We start from the raw sequence: 4,741 nt of genomic DNA on the forward strand, positions 1-4,741 counted from the left end.
TGTCAAAAAAGAGAAGAAGGAATGAGATGTAACACGTTTGAACTTCTGTAACATACTGGCTTTATTGGGTACATGATCAGCTGACATCGAAGTACCAGCTGACTGTAACTTATATATATAGTTATGATGAGTCAGAACTCAAGAGTTAAAAAAAAGGAAAATAAGGGCACGGAATGAAACACGCAAGCTCAACTAAGATACTACTTTATTTTATTCTTCTGTAGAATCCTATATATATACCTTCTAGCTTGTTTACATGGGGAGTTTAGGTATTAAAACTCATAACACCTATGCTCTGTTTATAACTCCCCCCTGCCAGTTTACGAACAATTCCTCGTAAACTACAACAAAAAGTAAAAAGAACAAAAATAAACTACCATTCTATATGTTACAAAAAAAAAAAATTAAAACTAGATACACACACTTTGACAAACTTAATCTAACATTTTGCTATCTACACAATTTTTCATCTACATCTTAAGGCTATTTACACTGGTCACCCACTCACACTTTTTCCTATTTACACTCCGATACTATAAAACAACAAACAAAACAAAAAAAAACGAAAATCTGTATATCTGAGCTAGGGATGAGGCACTCCAGGTTTCTCCGGAGTTGTTATCGCTGGGAACCTTAATTGTTCTAGGTGAACCGTCCGCCTGTTTCTCGGTTCCTGTATACTCTCAATGGTTACCACGTTATGTTCCCTAATGGTTATCACCCGGAATGGCCCCTCATAGCGCCGAGATTCCTTGCTCCTATTGGACCCTAAACGGTGATACACGACAGTCCCAATTCTAATGTCTCCCATCACATCACGAAGGTTTAGATTCTGCCGTTCCACTCGCCGACGTTTCTCCCTCTCTATTCGCCCTCTCGCTTTCTCCCACAAATTCCGCATGACCATCCCGTGATTCACGATTTCCCCATCCGCCTCCGCCGTGTCCATAAAGTTCCTTCGTCTCCCTTGCAGGCCAAAGAGGACTTCAAAATGTGAAAACCCCGCAGTGGTATGAATGGGGTGATTATATGCGGCTATCGCCCTTACCATTGCCTCATCCGGCTCCAGCCCTTTGTCCGCATGATATACCCGCAAATGGTCACTCAGAGTGCTATGCAGTCGTTCTATACCCCCTCTACTTTTAGACTGACTTGGGGTGTTAATATGCCAATCTACCTCTAACGCCTTCATCTCTCCCCTGATCGTGGCATTATCGAATTCCCGACCCCTGTCGGAGGAAATTCGCCTTGGGACCCCATAAAATTGGAACCATGTTCTCAGCGAGACCATCACTCCCTCCGATGTCCTATCTTGGGCCAGATGGGCCATGGCCACCTTGCTAAAGAGGTCGATGACTGTTATCCATTTGAACCCTTTCCATGTAAATAAGACAATCTGGATGTCACTAAGTGGTTCCGATGCAGTGGGTGTTTCCTCTTCCACGGCCCTAGGCGGGTGGCAGTCGTACTTCGTACTGAGGCATATATCGCAACCTCCTATAACTTCCTGGACCGTCTTCTTCATCCCCCACCAAAAATAGCGACGTTTGAGAGCCTGTAACGTCTCGCTCACACCGCGATGATTGGTTTTTCCTTGATGGTGAGCTAGAGTAACCTCCTTTTGCCGTTCCCTGTCTCGCACAGTCTCCACCATCATCGTGCATCGGATAAACGTCCTATCGATCCCCACTTGTTCCAGTCCCCACAGCCGTTTGATCTCTTCCCATATGACCTCATTCCCTACGTAGAGATAATAAGTTCTTCCCGCCTTCGATGCATCCGTTAGCACCCGACATATCTGATCCTCTCTCGCCCCTGGTTGTGACCATATGGTGTTGATCGAGGTTTGCCCATACTTGGAAAATTCCACCTTCATAAGGCCGGAAGTCCTTGTTTTCCAAATTATCTGTAGTTTCTTCTCGTTCACGATCTCGTCTACCTCCTCCATCTCGGGCGGTCTATCTCCCGCAGAGCTATCGTCCTCTGATGACGGGGTTCCTTCCTCCCGCGGCTGCGTGTTCGGAGTCTCCCCTTCCCCTGGAGTCCATTCTCTTAGGAATTGTCTGACGCTCCCCGATGGTTCTCCTTGTTCCTCCTCTACCGGATTTATGGTTATTTCCCGCGACGATCAATCCGCGACCACGTTCTCCTTCCCTGGCTTATAGCCTATCTCCATATTGAATTTCCCTAGCAGCTCCTTCCAGCGAGTGATGAGCGCAGAAGACTTCTTCAGTTTCCCTACCCACTGAAGAGGTCGGTGGTCGGTATGGATCCTAAACCACCTCCCAAACACGTATGGTCGGAAGTGCTCCACTGCCCACACAATCCCTAATAGTTCGCCCTCTAGGGCACTATAACGCGATTCCACGTCTGTCAATTTTCTGCTTCCGTATGCCACTGGCCGTTCTCCCTTCTCACTATCCATCGAAAGCACCGCCCCCAACGCGTATTCACTGGCATCCGTCGTAATTGTGAACTGTTTACTGAATTCTGGGAACGCCAGTACCGGTTCTCTCTGCAACCTTTCCACGCACCGTTTGATGTTATTCTCTATGGCCGGCGTTACCACTATGCGGCTACGCTTTTTCAGGAGATTGTTAAGAGGGACTAAATGCTCCGCCATCTCCGGAAAGAAACGTCGGTAATAATTAAGAGCCCCCAACAACCGCCTGACCCCTTTTACATCCCTGGGGACTGCCATTCGTTGTAGAGCCTCCACTCCGTGCGTATCGGGTTTAACCCCGTCCTTCGAGATGATGTGCCACAGAAAACCGATCTCCTCCTGACCCAACGACGATTTTTCCCGAGACAATTTGAGTCCGAACTGGCGAATTCTGTTAAATACGGTCTCTAAGTGTACTCTGTGTTCCGTCTCTGACTTACTAAAAACTAATAAATCATACATATACACTTGACACATGGACTCAGCTATACGCCTAAGAAATTCATCCATAAGTCTCTGAAAGGTGATGGGGGCGTTCTTCAGTCCAAACGGCATTCGCGTAAACTCGTAGTGACCCCGTTCGAACGTGAATGCTGTTTTCGATTGGTCCCTTGGATGCATCCTTATTTGATGATACCCAGCCTTGAGATCCAGAGTGCTAAATATCGTCGATCCACCCAACCTATCCAGGATATCATCCAACCGGGAAATAGGGTACCGCTCATCCACCGTATTCTCGTTTAATTTTCGGTAGTTGATGACTACTCGGTACTTCTTCTTTTGCTCCCCCGCGACTGCTTTCTTCTTTACAGCCCATAAGGGGCTATTATAGGGCGAAGTACTATTCACAATAATGCCTTGTTCCCTTAAGTTCTCAATCTCCTCCCGTATATATTTTTTTTTTTCCCTTCCTGGCATTGCTGCCATACGGGGTTCGGCAACAGTGGGGTAGTGCGTTAGGGTTGCGCATGCCACTGTTGCCAATAAACATCTTTTTTTTTTTTTTAAACATTTTATTTTCAAAAATACAAAATTAATGGTGGACCATTTAATTTTTTGGGACAATTATTATAAAAACGTGGTACAGCCCAGCACTCGGTTGAGTGCCTTAAGATGGGGCTACACCTTATCCACCAGCATCCGTCCGGTACGTCCAGCACGCCTGGTCCGCATCCGTCCGGTTGTCACCTCCAGTGCGCAGCCTAGTCCAGCCCTCCTGGTCTCAAACTGCTTCTTCGCTGTCCTCTTGATCTTCATCTTCCATTGGTGGCTCGCCGACCCCTGGAGGCCGAGCCCTTCCCAATGTAAAGTGCGTTGGCCCGACAACTTCCCTCCACCCGTAGATGAATTCCCTGAAGTACGGGTAATTATCCTCTTCCATCAGCAGAGGGAAGTCCGACTCGGCGAGGGCGAAGATCCCGCATTTTCTTGACAACCTGGCACGGTGTCCTTCCATCGCGGTGCAGTCCAATACCACGTGCTCTGCTGTTTCAGGGACCCCTCTCCTCCCGTATATGCTAACGTAGTGCCTGTGGATATCGACGTTCCTTTACATAGGTTATCTTTTCCCGATTAAGCTGTATTTCACGCACCGTCTCCCCCGTTGCTGATAACACCTCCACTTCTTTAAAGAAAATATCCTCAAACTCCTGCATGATGCCCTACCTCCAATTCCCTTCCCTATTAATCGCCCCCACCCGTACATTACCATCCTTCCCCAATCCCTGACACGGAAATGTGTACCCTCCAATTTTGATATCCAACCGTCCTGCTGTATTTTTGAATCTCGCGCCCGCTTTACCCAAAAGATCACATCCTATAATTGCCTTATATTCCCGCGGCATCTCTTTGACCACATGTACCGTAATTGAACCGGTTAACCCCCATCGACTCAACCCCATACTTGCCCCCCCTTCGACGCTACAGGGCCCACCCAGGGTGACTAACCTACAATTATATACCTTCACCTGGGGTGTCTCCTCTCCTCCTCTCAGCCTGTCTAACGCTCCTCTTCACATGATGGTGTTTGAACTCCCGGTGTCGATAAGGCACTTCACTCCTCCCATGCAGATGATAGGCTGCAACTCACCAACACGCGGGCGCCTCTCCCCTGGTACGCACCTCAGATTTCTTCTTGTTTCCTTCCTTCATCCTCCACCCGCCTTTCTCCTCTTCTCACCTTCTCGAATCTTTTCTCACCTCCTTCCAACTCCGTTTCCGATGTTTCGGCCGACTCCGTTTCCGACTCGTACGCTCTCCTTAGGATTCTTCTTCTCACTATTCTCTGAGCGTTCACCT

The sequence above is a fragment of the Halyomorpha halys genome, unplaced genomic scaffold (genome assembly GCF_000696795.3).
Source record: "Halyomorpha halys isolate HHAL.00 unplaced genomic scaffold, Hhal_1.1 Scaffold2381.1, whole genome shotgun sequence".
Taxonomy (NCBI): domain Eukaryota; kingdom Metazoa; phylum Arthropoda; class Insecta; order Hemiptera; family Pentatomidae; genus Halyomorpha; species Halyomorpha halys.